Source organism: Dipteris shenzhenensis, chromosome 11 (assembly GCF_047967505.1).
Source record: "Dipteris shenzhenensis isolate YYH24624 ecotype China chromosome 11, Dip_SZ_1.0, whole genome shotgun sequence".
NCBI classification, from domain to species: domain Eukaryota; kingdom Viridiplantae; phylum Streptophyta; class Polypodiopsida; order Gleicheniales; family Dipteridaceae; genus Dipteris; species Dipteris shenzhenensis.
The window spans coordinates 57378490-57402197 of record NC_141606.1 but is presented as its reverse complement, the minus strand read 5'-3'; positions in this window follow the sequence as shown (position 1 = coordinate 57402197).

Genomic DNA, 23708 nt, shown 5'->3' with positions numbered 1-23708 from the left:
CTCACTGGATGTAATGTTTTGGTCTCTAAGGCTTTTATGTAATCTCTTTTTGTTCAATTTGAGGCTCTCAGTATGCACTGTTGTTAACTTTTATATTTGAATGGTTATGGCCAATAGCTGTAACCTTTTGGCCTTTAAGGCTCTCAGCAATTACCGAGTTTTTATAAATGTAAGATCCTCTGTTCAATTTTTGATCGGTATAAGTTGATAATTTTTATATAGCCTATTATTGGATGTAGATGTACATTGTAATCTCTTTTGCTCAATTTTCACTCGATAAATTGTACTTTTTCCTCATTTATATTAACTGCAACAAGCACTAAAATACTAGGAAAGAAGGATTACAATTTCCTTGGTTTGGTCAACCTATGATTTGCATGGGGCTGTGGGCATAGATGCAGCAAAAGGCTGCACGATCACAAGTGGTCAGGCGAGAGACTATGTTATGGTGGTGTTCAAAATGATAGATTGCATGTAATTATTATGCCAAGAACTAGCACGGTGGTCTCCCTAAGCCAACCTTCAATTTTAATGATCTGCATGGGTGTGGTGCCCAGTAAAAGGTGGCAAAGCTACGGGAAAAGGATGTGTGATGATAAGTGATCATGTGGCATAAGCCAGAGACTGCGCTGCACAAAGTAGTGCAGAGATGCTGTGTGTCGAGCTATGCGGTGTTCAGAACAAATAAATTGCATCTCATTATTGCACTAGTTCACCTTCATGATGTCAAGAATATCTTCGATGAGAGCATGGGTCCGTGCAAAATTCAAATATTCACCCAGCATCGCATCACGTCATGGCCCCAAAATGGCCCTAAAAATAGTTCCACAATTGGCTACACCCAAGAAAACGTTGACCCACATCTGTTTTCAAAGTAACCTGAACCTCTATGAATAAGGCACCTCTGCAATTAGGGTACATGGACAAGTATAAATTTACATAATCAACATTTTGGAATAGGTAGATAATCAAAGGGCATGGCCCCCAAGATTGATGTATCAATCTAAAATGTATATAAATATAGGGATGAACTAAAAATTAAAGAAATTTTCTCCCTACCTCAATCCACAGCAAAGTTGATGTGATGAGACTCACAACTGACTGCCGATGGAGACCCTCAGTGCATGTGAGGCTCACTTGTCCTCGAGATACTGAGGTCTATGACAAGGTTGTGCTCTGAGACCCTCAGGAATTGGTCATGGTAAAAATCTTGGTGGGCTGGGATTTTTTTAGTACATTTTTTTCAAGAAAAGAACGTGTTTTTCGAATTAAAAATGCTTGTGGACATTCAAAATGCAAAAAATGCATTTTTAATAACCAGTCAACGTACATCAATTGACCGGTTATATACCAACACCATCCGGTATTTTCTTGAAAATACCAAGAACATACTGGATGGTGTTGGGATACACCAAGCGGTGAAAAAACACCAGTTGGTGAATCACTATACTGACCGGTATTCAATACACCGATCGGTGAAACACTACACCGGTCAATGTATTGGGATTACACCGGTTGGTATAGTGTTGCACCAGTTGGTGTGAACAATTAGAACATGTGGCATGCATGCATTGGCCACAAACACCGACCGGGTGTGGAGACATACCGACCGGTATATGGAGTTGGGTTCTATAAAAGGGCAGCTTTGTGGCATTTTTTTTCACCTTCCACCAAAATTCACTGCTGATTTTCATTGTTTTCTGCAACCTTGCTATTTTTCGCTGCTTGCCGCCTTCTCGTTCAAGCTTTTGGTGAGCTTCCAGCCTCACTATTGTTTTCAGTTAGGGCTTGGGTGATGGCTCACTTTGGGTGGCTGGATTCACCTCGCCTCAACTAAGAGAAAAGAGAGAGAAATATATGATATGTTTGTGCTTGCTTGCTTCTGTGTGTGTGCTTGCATGATGCGTATCAGTTGGGGCTCAATGATGACTTGCTTTGGCCGGTTGGATTCATCTCGCCTCGCATGACATTCTAGTAGTATCATGATTAAGGCTGGGTGATGGCTTGCTTCGGATGGTTGGATTCACCTCACCCCAATTGCACACACACACGCACGTACATGCATGCACGCACACACGAATCTCTCTGAACCCTCTCTCTCTCTCCTTGTCTCTATCACTCAATCATGATTTATGACTTATTGATATATTGTTTGCGTATAGATGGACAATGCGGCTAGAACTAGTTATAGGCAGTGCATGTGCAACTATAGGTGTAAACATACACCTAGTGGAATGCAAATTGTGAGTAGGAGCACATACTTTCAACATTTTCATCAAGATTTGCTTGGAAATATCCATCCAAGTGTCAGGCGGCAAGTGGAACAAGCAAGCACATCTGAGGTTTTGCCAAGGATAGATATGCAAGTCAGAACTTACTCCCAACCCTGATAGAGAGGCAACAACACATATGGAAGAATCACCTTCTACTTCACATCCTCAAAGAAGGGTGAGAAGAGTATGGTGTGATTGTACTATATATTGTCATGGGGGACGAGAGGTACCACATTCTACTTTCACAAGACATTAAAAAATCCAACAAAGGCATACAAGGATTCTCTCAAATTTAGGATTGTCTTCATTGGTTGAGGATCCTAGTGAATGTTGTGAAGGAAATGTTGAAGAGGAATCTGATATTATTGGAGATGAGAATTTCTTTGAGGATAGCTTTTTTGGAGATGAGGCGGATCGGAGGAAAACAAAGAGAGGAATATGTGTGATGCTTATTTATGCTTGCTTATATGTGTTTGCATGTATGATGTCTATCACTTGGGGCTGGATGATGATGACTCGCTTCGGCCGGTTAGATTCACATCTTGCCTCGAGTGATGTTCTATTAGGTAGTATCATGATCAAGGCCGGGTGATGGATCGCTTTGGCTGGTTGGATTCACCTCGTTTAGTCTACCATTATGTATTCATATATATTGTACGTAGATGTCAATAGAGCCGGTGGGATGAAAGCTCGCTTTGGCCGGCTAGATTCATCTCAACAACCACCTTCCTAACGAGCGCAAGATGTGTGATGACACAATGTTGATCTAGATCGTCTTGATTCATTACATCGTGATTGTTGTTATATGTTTTCTTGTTTCGTCTTTTACAGCCTATCCTCCTTCAATAGCCTGATAGGATTTCTTGGAGCAATTTGTATGAGGTACGCTATTGCTTGTAGGGTCCATGTTATAATTATCTATTAGAAATTCATGTTAGCATGTGTGCGTAGATCTCAATTTTATTTCTGATTTTTTTGTCTTTTATTTTTGTAATGACTGTTGATTGCTAACGTAATGCATTACAATTGGGCCTAGATGTGTGAATTACTTAATTGTTGTGCGTTGGTTTTCGTATGTACACATCATTGTGGTAGCAGGAACCTCATGAGTGCTTACGTAATGATTGTTGTGTGAATTAGATCTATACCTCTGCCTTCCTCATGGTAGCCACCCCTTCAAACAGAGAGAGACACTTGAAGAATCGAGTTGCAACACCTTGTCCACAGGGTGTGCGTTTGACATATTATTACATTCAGTGAGGAGCTAATAAGAGAGTCTCCGCATACCAAGTCTAATCTGGATGAAATGCATCAGTGCATACTTGCTCAATCTGACTGTAGCTGGACGAGGTGCGGAGAGGTGGAGCGGATAAAGGAGAAAGAGGCTGTACTAAATCTCTTACCTAGAGTGCTGGTAAAGTAGTCAGAGCCCTTGATAGGGGTAGCAAGGTTGAAGCTGGATAGGTGGCTCATAGAATGGAAAGAATCCCGTGCTATCATTCATAGGAAAAACCAAAAGGAAAAAGGTGCAATCGGTAGACTATCGAATGTTGCCATGCAATATTATACCCAAATTGCTAGTGGCTCCTCAAAAAGAATATGCATGAGAAGTCAAGATAGCAAGGCACAAATAGACCTGTGCACGAAGCTTGCTGACATGTGCTCTACAATGGTACACTTCCCACTAGTTGCATTGACAATTCTTGAGGAATTAGGTGGGGGAGTGGAAGGAAAAGTGTACCAGGTTAAGATAGAGGGTGTGCTAGGATTCAAACCAACCCTATTTTATGATGGTAAGAAGTTGAGGCACAATACTACACATGCACATAAATTGTTGAAGACAGAGCTAGCAATGACTGTAATGCATAGGGCCATGTGTCGTGCAATTAGTTACACACACGGTAGCGATCTTGGGTTAATCAATACATACTTCAATGGAGGTATGCTTATGAGCTTACCCTCCATGTATCTTGATTATCAGAACTAGGCAAGGCAAGGCAACCCCCGTGAGCAACCTCGCAATGCATGGCATGATACATGGAGTCAAATGTGAGCATGCCTATTCTATAAGAATGCTCTTGCCATTTGTGTTGCTATTGCTAGTGCAATGAAAGCAGTGCATGAGAGGGGGTTCAGAAACACTTATTTGAATGCCAGAAACTATGTGCTAGATTTCCCACCAGATGGGAAATCTGTGCAGGTGAGCATTATTGATTGGGGAAGGTGTCTCCACAGAACTGAGAGAAAGCCCGAGCAAGTTCAGGCGCTTGCTCCAAAGTCAATATTTCCTTGGTTTGCACCAAAGATTTATGCAAGAAATGATTCTATACCTCAACCAAATGGTGCATGGTCAGACATGTCTGATTGCTATGCTGTTGGTTGGTTACTTGCCAAAATAGCCAACTTCCTTGTGGGGTGCAAGTCTGCACAGTCAAGTGATGAACCATACTCAAGGCATGTAATAAACGTGTTGTGGGATTGTAAATTCCACTTGTGCCAGAATGAGCCTCGGTGATGGATGACAATGGACTTGCTGGCTAACTAAACTTCATGCACACCGTGTTGATGAAAATGACGCAACGCGTCCAATGGATGATATGAAAACTTATCTATAAAATTACAATTTTGACATGTCATCATATTTCCATTTGCAAGTATTGTACTTTTTAGATATTCCTAAATTATATTTTGCACTATTTTGGAATGGATGCTATAACATCATTGGTTGTTTAGGATTTATGTTTTGATATTTCCAAAAAATAGTCTTCTATAGTAGGATGAGAAGAAAATGTGTTTGAATGTATGTATGTATCATGTCCTGAACTCGTATCTTTGCTATTATGTTTAGGCTTTAGCATTTCACCAAAAAAATGGCATCATCATCAAGAACACCCTCTCGACCATCCACACATGACAAGTACCAACGAACGCACATGCTTTAGTCAAGAAATTTTATGATGGACATGGCTTATGCCACCATGCAACTGCCACTAAAAGAGCAAACAAAGGCAATTTCCACTGCCAGGATTTTCCACAACCCTAATGGCATCAAGTACTCGACTATAATGGCCCTCATCTCGGATGATGATTTAGAGGCTATATGGGATTGTAGCACAATTGCCCTAGAACACGGGCGATGGTCCATTTCGCGGTGTTATAATGAAGCCATGAAAGAGAATACAGCCTGCATCTGGGAGATGATTTTTGCTAGAAATGTCACTTTGAAATTCCCAAATACTTTGCAAAGTTGCTATATGAAAAGTTTGTGCTTGGTCATGAAGTGGACTTTGCCTCAGTGACTCGAGTATGTGAGGAACCACATATGCCAAGCGCAAGACCCATGGTTGTCAAACCTCCACAAAGCGTCGGCAGTCCAATGTCAAGTGAATATAATATTTAAATATGTCGAGTATTTACTTTCAGGTTTTTTGGGAGAATTCCAACCCAGCATCAATTGATAAGTTTGTATGTGCCCTTCTTCGACATGTAGTGTCTATGACAACTGAAGACCTCTATATGAATATCGAAGAGGAAGTTAGACAGGAAGCACGTGTCGAGCAAGATGTCATGTCTAGGGCTGCAACTGTATGAGATGCAACTCTAGAGCATCGATGAGTGCTGCAAGAACTTGTATATGCAAACAACCCTTCCCTATTTCGAAAAGTGGATAATTCCCTAATAGTAGCAACATATTCAGATCCATCCTCAAAAAATCATCCCAAGAGATTATGCCAAGGCTGCATTATGTGTTCCAATGTTTCCAAATGATACTCCCACCATTGGGGATCTAGAATATGATGAGCATAGTGGAGGTCATTGTGAGCATGATTCCATCACTTTTGAAACATATTTTGCAAAGTGGCACAATGAATGGCACTGTAGCCAACATTGTCACCTATGGATCTTCTATTTTCCTTTGAGAGGTGTCTCTCAGTAGTCCACCATGCCATGTAAGCATTGCCCAAACTTGGACCTTTCACATCTAATTTTTGAATGGCAAACCATACCGGCGTCATTGCATCGACCGCATCAACTATTCTCTTCCAAAAGCTAGCAGTGTGAGCCATTTTCTTCATCTCTATGAATTCAGTACGAGTATTTTGTAAGGTTGGCTCAATTATCCACTCGCTAGCCTCTGCACTCAATAATGTCTCCATTACAACTCCCTGTAGCTTGAGCAAACGGTCCAACATTATCTAGTTTGTTCCGAAACGTGTTTCGCCAGGTTCCAAAAACTCTGGTGGATGTTCTGTAGGTTGGTGGTTTCTGAATATGCCCAACAATCTCTTGTGGTTGAGGACGTATAACACTAATCTTCATCCTTCATCTACAGTGGCTTTGAACCATAGAGTCTCCGCCGCTAATTTATACCAATCCTCAAGCACAAGATCAAGGAAATGGCAAGAGCACGTTAATTCCCAAATGGTTGGATATTTTTTATTTATAATTTTTCCAACTTTCCTATAGTTCTTCACATTGTCGGTGATTATCTGAACAACATTATGCTCCCCAACATCTAGGATTATAGCCTCCAATTATTCAGTAATGTATTGACCTATCTTCGCATTACAACTTGTGTCAATGGATTGACAAAAAGCCTCTCCCTTAAATGTCATGACCATGATATTGATAAGAGGCCTCTTGGTGACATTTTTCCATCCATCACTAACAATGGTACATCCTCTTCTCTCAAAACCATCGTATATACTTGCTCCATCTCTAGTTTCATCCTCTCATAGTATGCATCCAAGTAGTTGTTGCCAGCAGCATTGTAATTGAGCAATGTAAAGCTTGGACCCGCACCTTTGCTACAGATGCCATGGCTCTTTTCCAATGCGGGGTTTGAACCATGCTTAGTGGGTAAACGGTACGACAAATTGCCTTAAAAACATCTTGTTGTGCTTTCTCTAGTATATATTGTTGTCAAAAAGACTCTTCTAAAGATCTTTGTTGCGGACGCGCATGCGATTGCGAACGAGAAATGTCACTACATTGTCCACTATCCATATACTTCATAGAGCAGCTTGCCACCTAGATGTGAATGAGGCCACACCACTACTTTGAACACTAACTTAGAACACTCCATGCAAGCTTGCTAGGCCTCTCAAAAGAGAAATCATCCAATTGTCTTGCCCTTTCCCGGTGTAATTGGATGATTGTGAACGTGGTAATCTACCTGTTGAAATAGGCGTGGGATGGCAAATCACCTTTTCCCACATTCTTCTCTCTCTTGAGTAAGCATCTATTTGCACCATGATCATCCACTCTATTGATGGATGTCGGTAATTTACACACACTGGTGCAGTAGCTAGCATTACTTACACAATTAGTTATAAACAATTTTACTACTACTTTTTAAGCTAGGAGAAATTGTTAGCCTAATACCCTCAATCCTCAATATTATTTTTGTCTATGTATATATGTACTATGGAGTTTGAGTTCTAATAAAGGCTACAAATTAAAACGTATGTAATATATTAATATCTAATTTGTTTCACCTAATAATCTATAAAACATAAGGATAGTGAACCTATGTATACCACTATCTCTTCACACGTACGTGACATAATTTTGCGAGTTGCTATGAGTCGGCAATTGCGAGCTCCACAACTGGCTAGATTTCGAGCGAGATGCAAATGAGTGGCATAAGCAAGCCTACAACTGGCTCAAAGCCAGATATTTCCCCATCATTCTTAAATACTAGTTTGTAGAGTTTCAATAATATATAGTATCAATTTTAACCACATACGAGATGTTCCAAGTTGGTGCCTAAGCGACCCTCCATCCGGCACATGGTATAATATTATTCATCAACGAACGAGTTGTTACAGGTTGGCTTCAGCAAACCTCCAACCGGCTCATTGACTTTTTCTTTAGGTATAATTACAAGCTATAGTTACATGCTTATAAATAAATACATATGCTAAAAGTAAGAAAATCATACACACAAACATAAACTATTCCAAAAGTAGACCATTTCATGCACTAATCTCTACTATACCACTTTTCTAGACTTTGCTAGTATCTATCTAATATATTTCTTACATCTAGAATGAAATATTAAGTTATGTAACTAAACTAAAATTCCAAGCCATGCAATAACAAACTTTTTCCCTAGTCCTAAGTGACAAGTCTTTCCAAAGAGTCTAGAATCTAGACAAGTTACAACTTATATACTTCATGCATAAAATAAAAATCATCTATTTTTCCAAAGCTAAATACAATGTCACATGCAACTAACTTACTCTTCACCTAATAGTATGTAAATGCTAATTTTCCAAGTAGTATCTAAGTGTGAGTAAATTCCAACCAGCAAAAGTGAGCCCACCACCGGCACTAGATACTTTTTTTAACTTAGAAGGACTAACAAAACTTACAATTTCCTTTGTAGCTTTGTTTATCCTCTTTCTTATGCTTCTTTTCTTTCCCAAGACTCCACAGTATTCTAGGAATCTCAGATTTTGTGAATAGTATGAGCGCAGTGCTGGTTTATATAAGATTAACAACACCAACCGGTGTCTTTAAACATCGGTCGGTGTTGTTAATTATATCAATCGGTGTAGAGAAACACCTATCAGTGTACCCTAAACCGGTCAGTATTATGTGATACTAGTCAATGTTGTGTCAAAATACCATCCGGTGTATCGATACACCAGTCAGGAACTAACAGGAGCCGGTCCAAGATAAAAATCGCTACTGGGGGATTTTAAAATGCCCTAGAGCTATTTTAAAAATGTTTAAACATTTTAATACAACGTTTCAAAACTAACGTTTTAATACCACCGCAAATCCCTGTTGGTAGGAAACTCCTCTCCCCCCAAAGCACTAGATGTATGGAGTTAGAGGAGGTCCAACCGTATAATACGATTGATCTCATCTCGTGGGATCATCTCGGGTGGCACATCCCGATTGTATTACAAAGGGGAAAGTCTGTCCATATGAATGCCGTGGCTACCAAACCATGTGGATATCCATGCATACCATGCCATATCAACACCACTCTCTACTAGTCACCTAAAGGACTATAATGCTAGCCTCAGTATTCTCCACTGGGGTAAGGCCCAGACTCTGTGGAGGAATGTCACTGTCTGAATGATGGCATCAACTTGGAGAGGGGTCATGGAAAAATCTGCCTTTATAATCTGGTGGGGGACTGAGAGTTTACCCCAAATCATCCTAGATCTCATAGTCACATGTAACCCCTCAAATCTCTTCCACTCTGTCACTGAAATATCACTCCCCCAAAAGGGTGCTACATACATGGTAGTCGGTCTCACCAGTGTGTCAAAAACCCAACTCTTTGTCGAAGGGTCCTGGAAAGTGTGCCTGGAAGCATCGCCTCTCTAGTCAGGCTAGAGTGCCTCAACCTCGTGTGAGTCGTGCTGTACCTACATGGATCATCGTGAAACCTTGCTCGATGAACACAACCCCAAATATGTCTAAGATTGCACTATCTCCATAGGCGCATCATGGTATGTGAAGCTATGTTGATGGGACACTTCTCATGAGGTGTTGAAGATCATAACCTTGGTCTTCCCAAGGTTAACAGTCAAATCTCTCTCTCTGCAGAACATCTCTAGAAGCTCTAGATGTCTCTGCAGTCCCTCTTCGAAGGAAGATTTGAGGACTATGTCATCGGTGTACCACAATTTCTACACCGTTGCTCGAGAAAATTTCGATAATCATTCCCTCTTATGAGCTCAGTGTGTAGACCTACAATTTCTTTTGGGTTTTTTGGGTGGCTTATTGTTTTGCTACATGTTTTGTGTTTATGGTCTATTGCTTTGAGAATTTGTGGTTTTGTTTGAAGTATTTGGAAGATGTAGTCATTGTGTTTATCTTTGTTTGCGTTTGTGTAATATAGGTGTGGTATTTCATGCGTGTTTGGAACTAGGTTCAGATAGAGTTCATTTAGAGTGGCAATATCTTTATTGGTTTGTGCACCTATGAGAATTTTGTTTATCAGTTGTAGGAATGGCCCTTTTTGTTAACGCATAGGTTCTTTTAATTCATAATACTAAATTTTGGTTTTCCAACATGACCCTAACAACGTTGTCCCATGTGATTTTGGTGCGAGAAGACCCAGCTATCTCTTACAGGGCTAGCTTGGCAAAGATCTCCTGAAAAATATAGCATCGACTTCTCCGAACAGTTCATCGTGGTTGTGTTTTATTTCACATATTCGCATGTCCGCAGCTACGAAAGTGTTTAGCCAGACCAAAGAAATATCATCTATGACTTTTCTTTGTAAAGGACGGAAAGTGCTTGCAACTTTTCCGCACCTAGGCTTGTATACGTGCTTGTCAGTAATGGTAGATGTAATGCAACATGTACTCAACATGTATGGTACTTCCATTTATTGCCCTTTTCCAGTATATGCTAGTAGGAGTGTATGAGGCAAGTCAACGTTGGATGTCTCCTTGTGCAAATATGTTCTTTGCAATGTTTGGACAATAAGCATAGTTGTGAAAGTTTTCCATGAGCCAACGTTTCCCAAAATAAACAATTTTATTTTTTTGTGTGGTTGTATTCTTCTTATAAGGATGATTTTTTCTATGATTTTTCTTTGGTCATAGTTTGTATGTCAAACCATGTCGTAGTAAATGTTGTTTGCTAGAATTTGACTGTTATATTGTTGTGTGTAGGCTACCTATGGCTGTGTTTGTTTTTCTGTCATTTCTTTTGCGAGATCAAACTCGTTGGACTTTCTTTTGTTTATTATGGTGTTGGTCAACGTGGACATTGTGTTGGACTTGTTTGTTGTTGTTGGCTGAGCATTAAGTAAGCATTTTGTTGAAGACGGCTTCATTTGTATTGATTTTTTCAGTGTTTGCAAAGTACATGTCATGCCATGTTTGGTTATTTTGATCTAGTGTGTGCTCTATGGTTGCAGAAGGCAAGTATAGCAAGTTAAGTTCCCTGTAATGTTCTTTTGGTTTGGTGTTTTTGTTGTAATTGTTGAACCTTATCATTTTAAACCGCTTTTGTGCATGTGCAATCCCTTTTTATATCATGAAATTGCTCATAAAATATGCCAGGAATATGTGCGCCAAATTTTTACATCTCTTGCAGTATTGTGTCACAATATTGTCCAAGAAAATGTTCGTGCTTGTAGGATCTAGTTTTCCCAGTTCTAATCTTCTCTTTAGTAACATTGTTTTCTCATTTGCAGTGCTTGTGTTGATGTAAGAAAATTCTCTTATTGTGTTGGTTAAGGGGAGGGAGAGGCAAATGTATACTGCTTGCTACGCACTTATGTGTTAAGAATTCAGGATAGCATTTTCGACTTTGTGAATATGCTCATTCACCGGCAATGTTGTTCTCAATGATGTATTTGATTGCTGCTTTGAGTTCATTGTTTGTTTCCGTGTCAATTTTGGTGATGTATGACGTGCAGTATGATGCTGCTCCATGCGGGTTGAGGATGAATTAAATATCCGTGTTTGCTTCCCAAAGTCTGGAAATGGTCGGATTGAAATTATTTGTGTTAATGTTGGCTTGTTTCCTTTTTAAGAACAAGGTAGGCTCGCAGATGTTTGTTGACTCTGTGCCAACATGAACTTATGTAGAAAGAGAACTTTGTGTTACAACTTTGTGATACAACTTTGTGTTACAACTTTGTGTTACAACTTTGTGATACAACTTTGTGTTACACCTTTGTGATACAACTTTGTGTTACAACTTCTACATGTAGAAAGAGAATGTGTTACAACTTTGTGTTACAACTTTGTGATACAGCTTTGTGTTACAACTTTATGCTACAATTCCTACATGCAGAGAGAGAAGCTCTCCAACTTGTATAAATACCCCATAATGGAATGAAGCCCACACTCTTTGGGGCATTGTGTTGAGTCTACTTTGGTATTCCAAGCATTTGTCTCAAGTGTCCATGCTTCCTTGCACTCCACATCCAAAAGCATGTCCTAACCTTGCAACTCCTCCTCCCCTCTCCTCCAACCTTGCAACCCACCCTCTCCCTCTCCTCCTCCCTCCTCCTCCTCCCTCCTCCTCCTCCTCCTCTCTCCTCCTTCTCCCTCCTCCTGCTCCCTCCTCTCTCCCTCATGCTCTTACACCTTCTTCCTCTCCCACTCCTATGCTCCCCCTAAACCCTTTGTTCCTCATCCCTTAAAACTCCATGATCTACGAGGGAGATGAGTTCACCATCATGTACTCTACCCTGAACCTTGGAACCTCCTTCTAACCCTGGACTCCTTCTAAACCTTGGAACCTCCTTCTAAACCCTGGAACCTCCTTCTAACCCTGGAATCTCCTTCTGAACCTTGAATCCTCCTTCTAACCCTGGACTCCTTCTAAACCCTGGAACCTCCTTCTAAACCCTGGAACTCTTTCTAAACCCTGGAACCTCCTTTTGAACCCTGAAACCTCCTTCTAACCCTTAAACTCCTCCTAAACCCTACAACCCCCAATGAAGGCGAAAGCCTTCATTACCTCAATCATGATGATACATGTTCTTTTTACACCTGCATGCACTTTGTTTGCTTACCACACTTAAGCCTACGTCTCTCATCGGAACACGACTCGAGGTCCTAAGCTACATGTATACTACAATTGACAACTCTAATATATCTATTGTGAAGATAGTGGGAGAGAAGGAAGGAGTCTCACTTGCAGCTTTCTCACATACACAATGGGGGAATACACACAAAGGTGGAGGCTAAAAACAGTTTTCCTCTTCTTAGTTGTGAAAGCCAAAAGAACTCTCGTACAAAGAAATAGAAGAATCCTATATGTGGGTCTCAAACCAAACTCAGCTAACCTAAGGTAGCATACTAACTGAGCCATGAACTAGAGTACATAAGGATACCTGTCATCCAGCTATTATTCATGGGCTGTGTACCAACCGCATCTGCAGCTAACAGGTCGGTGACATAAATGCACAACGATCACCTTGGCATATCACGACTGGAGCTCATGACTGGAGCTCGATATCTCAACACTCCCCCTCGAGCTCAATCCCAATTCCTGCACACCAAGCAAGTCTTAGAACTTGCGCAGCTTCTTTGTGCCCAATTCCTTCGTGAATATGTCAGCTACCTGATCCTCTGTGCTGACATAAACTAGATCAATAAGACCTAGTAAATCCTTCTCCCACACATAGTGATAATGCACCTCAATGTGCTTTGTTCTAGCATGATAGACTGGGTTATTTGCCAAGTGTATACTGCTCATGTTGTCACAATAAATGATAACTGGCCCATCTGTAGACTGATGCATATCATAAAGTAGCTTATGCAACCAAGCTACCTCACATGCAGCCATTGTTGCACCCCTGTACTCAGCCTCTGTGCTTGACAAGGCAACTGTAGGCTATTTCTTGCTGCTCCAAGTGACTACCACATATCGACTGGTAGATCATCTATTTGAAATACTACCAGCCCAGTCAGCATCAGTGTGTCCATGCAACTGTATCTGAACCCCAGCCTCATAAAATAGTCCATACTACAATGTGGACTTCACACACCTGAGTATGCGTCTAGCCGCATCCAAATGCAGTTTTCTTGGAGCCTGCATAAACTGACTTACCAATCCAACAGCATAGCTCAAATTTGGCCTGGTAATAGTCATATAAATCAAACTTCCTACTATGCATCTGTACATAGTAGGGTCTTCCAGAAGCTCACCTGCATCTGCGCTCAGCTTCACATTATGCTCCAAAGGAACTGAAATAGGCTTACAGCCTGTCATCCCATATTTGGATAGCATGTCCAATCCATACTGCCTCTATAAGAGCCGTATCCCACTTGGTGATCTAATCACCTCAATGCCCAAGAAATAACGGAGCTCTCCCAAATCCTTCATATCAAACTTCTGCTTCAATAGCATTTTCACATGAAGGATATCTTCATCATTATCACCTGTGATGATCAAATCATCAACATAAATGACAAGCAGCATAATACCTTTCTCTATTTTTCTCACATAAAGTGAGAAATCTGCCTTGGAAATCTGAAAGCCAATAGTGACAAGATATTGTCCTATCTTGTCAGTAGACCATGCTCTAGGTGCTTGCTTCAAGCCATACAAGGATTTATTCAACCTGCAAACAAACTCAAGATGAATAGCATGAACATAACCTAGTGGCTGCTCCATAAAGACCGCTTCTTGCAAATCACCATGCAAGAAGGCATTCTTTACATCCATCTGATGTAAAGACCATCCCTTTGATGCAGCCATAGCAATGACTGCTCTTACGGTTGCCATCCTTGCAACCAGACTGAATGTTTCTTCATAATCAATGCCATATGTCTGTGCATACCCCTTGACATATAATCTTGCCTTGTATCTATTCACAAAACCATCTGCATTGTGCTTCACCTTATAAACCCACTTACAACCAATTGCATTCTTGTCTTTAGGCAAAGGCACCAATTCCCATGTAGCATTTGCTTCCAAGGCATCCATTTCTTCATCCATGGCTTTCTCCCATTTTTCTTTTCCCATGGCTTGCTCAAAAGAAGTGGGTTCTAGTTCCTGTATCACTTTGACCATATAGGCATAGTGAATGGCTGTAAATCCATCATATTTCAGCCTATCCACAGGATACCTAGCTCTGGTAGACTTGTGCAAAATAGGCTCACTTCCAGGTGCTCTCAAAACATCCCTGGTCTTTCTTACTCCATGTGTAACAATAGAAGGAATACCCAACTCATCATCAATGCTCTGTTCTGAGCCACTGGATTCACCATCCACATAAGAGTGACCTGCATTCACATCAAACATGGGCTGATCTACCTTCTCTTTTCCTTTTCGTGATACCTGCATACCACTATCTGCATTGCTTTGAGGAGATTCTCCTAATCTCAATCTGCCTGTCCATGGCAAAGTATGTGAACCACTGTTAGAGGACATTGCAGGTCCAGTAATATTTTGTGTTTGCTACTGTGAATTCTGTGCAGCATTACCATTTTGTGCATGTACATCATCAATCACATTTACTGGTTTATACCAGCTGCTCATCTCATCAAAAACATCTCTGCTCACTGTAAACTTACGAGTAGAAGTGTTATAGCATCTATACCCTTTCTGCTGCAGAGAATAACCAATAAAGATGCACTTCTTAGCTTTTGGATACAACTTGGACCTCAACTCATCTGGCACATGAACATAGGCAATGCAACCAAAAATTTTCAAATGAGAAATATCTGGTTTCCTACCAGTATACATCTCCTCTGGCGTCATGCCATGTATTGCTACAGTGGGAGTCCTGTTCATTATGTAAACTGCTGTAGCAACTGCTTCAGCCCAATAATAATCTGGTAGGTCTTTTTCATTTAGCATGGCCCGAGATACCTCTCCAATATACCTGTTTTTCCTTTCTGCAAGTCCATCTTGCTGTGGGGTATGACTGCATGAATATTGCTACTTTATGCCATGCTCTTGCAGGAACCTTGCAAACTCATTTGAGAGGTACTCTCCCCCTCCATCTGACCTTAGGCATTTTATTTGCAGGCCTATTTCTTTTTCAACCATAGCTTTAAAAACTTTGAAATACCCAAACACTTCACTTTTCTTTTTCATAAAATACACCCAAACTTTTCTGCCGTAGTCATCAATAAAAGTGACAAAATAATGACAGCCTCCAATAGATGCAGCTTTAGTAGTCCACACATCATAGTGGATTAATTCCAATGGCTTCTTACTCTCTTGAACATGTCCAGGAAATGGTTTCCTTGCCTGTTTTCCAAATCGACAGGCTTCACATACCTTATGCATTTCTGCAACCTTGAATTTAGGCAATCCTGCAACAATGTTTTGGGCCTACATTGATTTAAGTCGCTGTACATTAACATGACCAATGCGTTTATGCCAGATATCAATATCTGCAACTACACTGGTCCCATGTGCAAACTTTGCTACACTCAATTCAGGCATCTCCACATCCAACGTAAACATCCTGCCCTTCTTCTTTCCTTTTGCTATCAAGCGACCGTTATTTTTCATATCCTCAACAAAGCATCCATGAGGATTAAATCTGACCTGCAAGCCCTGCTCAACCATTTGACCAACAGAAACCAGGTTCTTGGTGATATTCAAGAATGAAATACATCAGACGGGTATTTCTTTTTCCCATCCTGCATAGACAAAGGAATTTTACCAATCTGCACAATAGGATGTGCAGTATCATCACCAGTCTCCACAAATCCTAGTCTTTCCATTTTCCTTGCATCCTGCATCCATTTTGCATGACCTGTCATGTGGTTTGACGCACCTGAGTCAACATACCACACATCATTACTTTCTTTTGCACTTGTCATAGAATTGGTCATGTGCTACACCATAAACAAATGCTCATTTCTGTCATCACCTTGTCTTCTAAAGGATGCATAATTGCCTTACTACAATTTTTCATTCATAATGTCATTCTGCTTTTTGTAGCAGTCTTTAGCCATATGACCCATTTTACCACAATAGTAGCATTCAACATTGTTGTTTGCATTTTGGCCTCTCTGCCATCCACCACGACCTCTTTGGCTCCCCCTACCTCTAGAGTTACCACGTCCTCCTCCAAAGGACTGGTTTTCTTGAGTTTGCTGCATATTCTGATTTCTACCATGGCCTCCAGATCAGCCTCCTCTACCTCTGCCTCTACCTCTTCCAACATTTGAGTAGAAGATAGTTTCTTTTGAAGTTCCTCCTGAAGAAGATGCACCACCATTTCTCTGCTCTTCAGAAATTAGAAGAGCAAACAACTCCTCAAAATCATGAAATTTTTCACAAACGGCAATGGATGTCTGGAACTATGCATAATCCTTTCCTAGACCATTCAAGGTCACAGAAACTAGATCATCATCTTCCAATGGCAACCCAATGGAAGAAAGTGCATTTGTAATTTTCTTCACCTTCATGTGGTAGTCATTGATGCTCATATTTTCTCTCTGCACATTGTGCAACTCTTGCTTGAGCTACATTTTCATGGCTTGCATATTTGTGCTGTACATTTTTGCCAAAGTATCCCATGCCTCCTTTGGCGTACTTGCATCCTGAATATGCACAATCATAGAATCTGAAATACTAATAGACAGCCAGTACATAACTTTTCTGGCTCTCTCATGCCATCCTTTAAATGCCTGCATTTCCTGTTGATTGGGAACATTAGGAAGAACCGGTTCTTCTTCATTTCCTGTAATGAACTCCCAATAGCCTTTTCCCTTAAGGAAATTCGTCATTCTAAACTTCCATGCTTGGAAGTTGTTCTTGTCAAGCTTTTCAGTGACAATCTGTGAAAGAGAATCAGACGCCATTACAGAACACTGCAAAATATTCTGTCACTGCAAAAAACACAGCTTCTGCCTCACACGGGCAAATCTGCAAAACTGACGAAAGTGGTATTTGACCACATAGTCACTTCCTAGTGATGATTTTTCATCAACAAGCAATAAGGATGATTCTGTAACTCCCAATATCTCTGCGCACAGGCATACGATGCAATTTCTGTGGCAACTTTTCACCGACCAGCAGAGCAATGGTCGTACAATAAAAACAGGGCCATTTTCTCAGTGCCTATGGAAATCAGGACACCGCGAACTTGGTTTGCTTTCTTGAGCTCCTTACCACGAACCAGGCTCTGATACCATGTGAAGATAGTGGGAGAGAAGGAAGGAGTCTCACTTGCAACTTTCTCACATACACAATGGGGGAATACACACAAAGGTGGAGGCTGAAAACAGTTTTCCTCTTCTTAGTTGTGAAAGCCAAAAGAACTCTCGTACAAAGATATAAAAGAACCCTATATGTGGGTCTCAAATCAAACTCAGCTATCTAAGGTGGCATACTAACTGAGCCATGAACTAGAGTACATAAGGATAGCTGTCATCCAGCTATTATTCATGGGCGGTGTACCAACCGCATCTGCAGCTAACAGGTCGGTGACATAAATGCACAACGATCACCTTGGCATATCACGACTAGAGCTCACGACTGGAGCTCGATATCTCAACATCTGTAGGTGAAAAAAGCCTCGGAACCCTGCATACTAAGAAAACCCAGCTCTTCCTACGAAAGCAGTAGGAAAGAGCCAACATTTGGCACTGCTGTCAGGGAGACTAGCATCTCAAGTAGCGAGTAAACATACGTAGGTATATGTGAAAAACAAACTACTTTGAACTTTCACGAACATAACACTTAAGGGCAAGGAGAGTAAATTTTTTTTTCCATTTCTAGCCAAACATATCTACCCTAAGCTTCAACCTTGGGTTACTACCTTAAGAAATTTTCTTTATTTCTTAAATAGAAGCCACTTGATAAACAATCAGGCTAGGTAGTGGACACGAATGGCATAGAGCTTGCAATTTCGATCATTTTACCTTTTTTTAGAAAAGCAAACCGAGCTATCCATAAAGAGTTATGGCTCGGGAAGAGTTTAGGGTTAAACCCTAAACCTAAACTCAAATCCTATAAAAACCAACTCCACCCCCTTATTCTTCATCTTTCACATTTTGCCTCCATTCTCTTCTTCATTCCGAGCCCTATGCAAGACACTCCTCCCTCTCCATCAACCACCACCTTACTCCCATCCTCACACTGTAAGTGACTTCGAGCCCATCTTGCAGCGATAACCCAGCCATCCACCCACCGTCCATTGTTCCACAACAATCCCATTACATCGAGAAAGACTTGGAGAGCGTTCAGGTGACCACCTCTCCCTCCCTTTCGATTTCCATCTGTCAAGTTTTTTATTTGCTCTCTTCTTTTTTCCCCCTCCCCCTTTCCACCACTCCCCTCCATCTCCACCTCCCCCTCCCCCTTCCCCCTCCATATCCACCACCCCCTCCCCCTCCCCCTTCCCCCTCCATCTCCACCTCCCCCTCCCCCTCCCCCCTCCATCTCCACCACCCCCTCCCCCTCCCCCCTCCATCTCCACCTCCCCCTCCCCCCTCCATTTTCACCTCCCCCTCCCCCTTCCCCCTCCATCTCCACCTCCCCCTCCATCTCCACCACCCCCTCCCCCCTCCCCCTTTCCCTCTTCCATCTCCATCTCCCCCTCCCCCTCCCTCTTTCCCTCCCCCTTTCTCTCTCTCTCTCTCTTTCCCTACCCCCTCCATCTCCACCACCCCCTCCCCCCTTCTCCCTCCATTTCCACCTCCCCCTCCCCCCTCCATCTCCATTTCCACCACCCCCTCCCCCCTCCCCCTCCCCCTCCCCCTCCCCCCTCCATCTCCACTATCCCCTCCCCCTTCCCCCTCCATCTCCACCACCCCCTTTTCCCCCTCCATTTCCATTTCCACCTCCCCTCCCCCTCGCCCTCCCCCTCCATTTCCACCACCCCCTCCCCCCTCCATTTCCATTTCCACCTCCCCCTCCCCCCTCCATCTCCACCTCCCCCTCCCCCTCCCCCCTCCATCTCCACCACCCCGTCCCCCTCCCCCCTCCATCTCCACCTCCCCCTCCCCCCTCCATTTTCACCTCCCCCTCCCCCTTCCCCCTCCATCTCCACATCCCCCTCCCCCTCCCCCCTCCATTTCCACCACCCCCCACCCCCTCCCCCCTCCATCTTCACCACCCCCTCCCCTCCATCTCCACCACCCCCTCCCCCTTTCCCCCCTCCATCTCCATCTCCCCCTCCCCCTCCCTCTTTCCCTCCCCTTTCTCTCTCTCTCTCTTTCCCCTACCCCCTCCATCTCCACCACCCCCTCCCCCCTTCTCCCTCCATTTCCACCTCGCCCTCCCCCCTCCATCTCCATTTCCACCACCCCCTCCCCCTCCCCCTCCCCCTCCATCTCCACTATCCCCCTCCCCCTTCCCCTCCATCTCCACCACCCCCTCCCCCTCCCCCCTCCATTTCCATTTCCACCTCCCCCCTCCCCCTCCCCCTCCCCCCTCCATCTCCACCACCCCCTCCCACACCACCACCTCTCTCTAACACTCTCTCTCTCTCTCTTTCTCTCTCTCTTACTTTCTCTCTCTCACTCTCTCTTTCTCTCTCTTACTCTCTCTTTCACTCTCTCTCTCTCTCTCCTTCCCCCTCTCTTACTTTCTCTCTCTCTTACTCTTTCTCTCTCTCTCTTACACTCTCGCTCTCTCTCTCATTCTCTCTCTCTACCCTCTCTCTCTCTCTCTCTCACTTTCTCTCTCTTTTTTCTCTCTCCTCTCTCTCTCTATCCCTCTCCCTTTCTCTCCCTCACTCTCTCTCTCCCTCGCACTCTCTCTCTCTCTCTCTCTCTCTCTCTCTCTCTCTCTCTCTCTCTTTTCCTCACTCTCTCTCTCTCTCTTTCTCTCTCTCTACCCCCCTCGCCGACTGCTCCCTATACTACTAACCACTAACCTATACTAACTACGCAAGGGCCTTAAGGCCCTTACTATTAGGCACAGCACCATAGCGACGCCTATCGGAACGGCGGTGCCCGTGCAGCGCCGACTGGGCCGTGCAGTGGTGGAGCCGCCAATAGCACCGCCCGCCTGCCCTCAGCCATCGCCCACGACAGAGCGCCAACGGTGCCCGCAGGCTCGCCCGCTCAGCACCGCCCTCCGCCCGCCCGCCACCCACCGCCACCCCACCCGCCCACCCCCCGCTCCCCTCCCCTCTTCCCCCCGTTCCCCTCCCCTCTAGATAAAAACCACCCCCCCCCCCCCCCCCGGCAGTCCTGGATGCCCCCCCTCCCCCTTGCTCAAACCCCCCACTTCCCCCCTATCCTCGTTCCGTCGCCGCGAACCCCCCCACAAAGGTTTAGTTTTTCCACACAAAAAAACAGAGAACTAACCTAAAGCTAACCGCAGCTTAAGTTAACCTTAGTTAGGTTAGTTTTAACTGTAGTTAGGTTAGATTAGTTAACCTCGGCTAAGAGGAGGAGGAGGGAAGAGGAGGAGGGAGGAGGAGAGGGAGAGGGTGGGTTGTAAGGTTGGAGGAGAGGGGAGGAGGAGTTGCAAGGTTAGGACATGCTTTTGGATGTGGAGTGCAAGGAAGCATGGACACTTGAGACAAATGCTTGGAATACCAAAGTAGACTTAACACAATGCCCCAAAGAGTGTGGGTTTCATTCCATTATGGGATATTTATACAAGTTGGAGAGCTTCTCTCTCTGCATGTAGGAATTGTAACACAAAGTTGTAACATAAAGTTGTATCACAAAGTTGTAACACAAATTTGTAACACATTCTCTTTCTACATGTAGAAGTTGTAACACAAAGTTGTATCACAAAGTTGTAACACAAAGTTGTATCACAAAGTTGTAACACAAAGTTGTAACACAAAGTTGTATCACAAAGTTGTAACACAAAGTTGTAACACATTCTCTTTCTACATAAGTTCATGTTGGCATAGAGTCAACAATGTTAGACCTGAGAGCAAGAATGTATTCTTCTTCGGCCATGTCTATTTGTTGTAAAAAAATGTTGTAGCTCATGGTTATTGTTTGTTGATCTAATAATGCAATTGATATTTTTTTCCGAGTTGTTTTTGTATTTATTGTTTCGTGCTTCTTTTTCTAGTGGCAATAGTATGTTGGTCTCTCTCATTGGAGGTCCTAGGAAGCCAAATCAACATTTCTTTGTCTTTTTCTTGCAAGTTTTCCTGTGTTTGTGGTTTTGGATATCCCGTAGTGAGGGGGGTAGCTGTGAACTATCTGTAGTTATGTACTTGTCGATGTAGTTGTGCACTTCTACAATGAGACCTATCACCAGGATTGAGGTCCGGCATATCTCAGCTCTCCTCAGAGGGGATCACCAAAGACGAGGCTTTACTATTGATATACATTAGGAAAAAAGGGAGCTCATTTTGGGGTCTTTTAGAAGAGAGAGAAAATAGGCTCTCAACCAATCAGAAGTGGGCCAACGTAACGTTGAAAATTCAACAAAAGAAGATGAAAATAAGAAAAAGAAATAGTACTATATGTTCGTAGAAGCATGTCACATTAATGAGGTGATCTAATTTGAATCTTTAAAAAATTTATTTTCTGTGCAGAATTTGGTGATTCTAACACCGCAGACGCGTCTGGAACGGCCGAAAACCTCAAGAACGGCACTGGAAACGCTGGAATCGGACATTCGGAGGCCCGGAAACGGCCAAAAAATACCGAAAAACGCGATTTGCAGAAAAACGCGAAGTGCCAAATCGCGTTTTTCTGCAAATCGCATTTTTCGGCCTTTTTTGGCCGTTTCCAGGCCTCCGGATGTCCGATTCCAGCGTTTCCAGTGCCGTTCTTGGGGTTTTGGGCCGTTCCGAACGCGTCTGCCGTCTGCGGTGTCAGAATCACCAAATTCTGCATAGAAAAGTGTTGCTCTTATATGAACATTGAATGTAAAGCATGTGAAAGAATATATTTATTCCTTTTCACACTGACATTTCTCATGCAAGTATCCATATTTTCTTGCTTTTGTAGAGAGAGAAAAGAGAAAATAGTGAATTTCTTACAGGGCCCCAAAATGAGCTCCCTTTTTTCCTAATGGGCCATCAGATAGAGAGATCGAAGAGAGCGTGCCCCCTGCCATCGCGGGAGATAGCTCGAAAGACACATATACATGAGCTCTTTGCATCACATCAAAGGACCATCAGGGAGCTAGGTTACATAGAGCTTGCACATGTACTTAGAGCTCTGGTTCTGAGTAGTACTTGATTGTTCTTTTCCCACTATTTTGTACTAGCTTTTTGCATTTTAAGCACTTAGCACTCAGCAAGGGCCTTAGTGAGCCCTTTGCTTCGGCCCATAGTGGCTTGTATGGGCTACATATATTTTGTACCTTGTCTAATAGACCCGCGAGGTCTCCTGAAGTTGTTAAGACACCTCTCTCTCTCTCTCTCTCTCTCTATATATACGTGTTTGCATATAATCTGTGCCAGTCCCTTACCCTGCAGAAGACAGGCTGGCAATTGTTGGTCTATATATGGAAGAGAAAATATGAGAGAGAGGGGATGCTATTGAAGGACTAATACATAGGTGCAAGAGTATTTACATTTTTGCTTGGGCTGTCATGCTGAGTCTTTCCTACATTGGATATCCCATTGCTGCTTAGACCATACATATTTGGGAGTTGGTGGGTCAATGACATGCAAGTGAGATTGTTGGTTCAATGACATATGAGCCAACTATCACTAGGGAAAGGGTCATTGTGAGTAGCTGCTGGTAACATGCGCTCACACACAAGCATAGTACTACTACTTGAAACAAATGCATGAGAGTGTTGCTCATGGTCACACAAATGAGCTTCCTTGCATTTCTTGAAATGAATATATGAGAGCACTACTCATGGTCAGCAAATGACACTCCCACATAGTCCATGGACTACTGCTCTGTTAGTAACAAGTGCACAAGTACCAAGTTGTGCACAAGTTGTAGACAAGATGGGCCATGAAAAAGATGAATATAAATCCTGCTCTATTTTAAAAGCATGCTGCCACGAAGTGTTGTGTGTGTCACACTAAAAAAAAGTGTTTTTTTTAAAACCTAATTGCACAAGAAGCATGGAAGCGGTGTCTTGAAG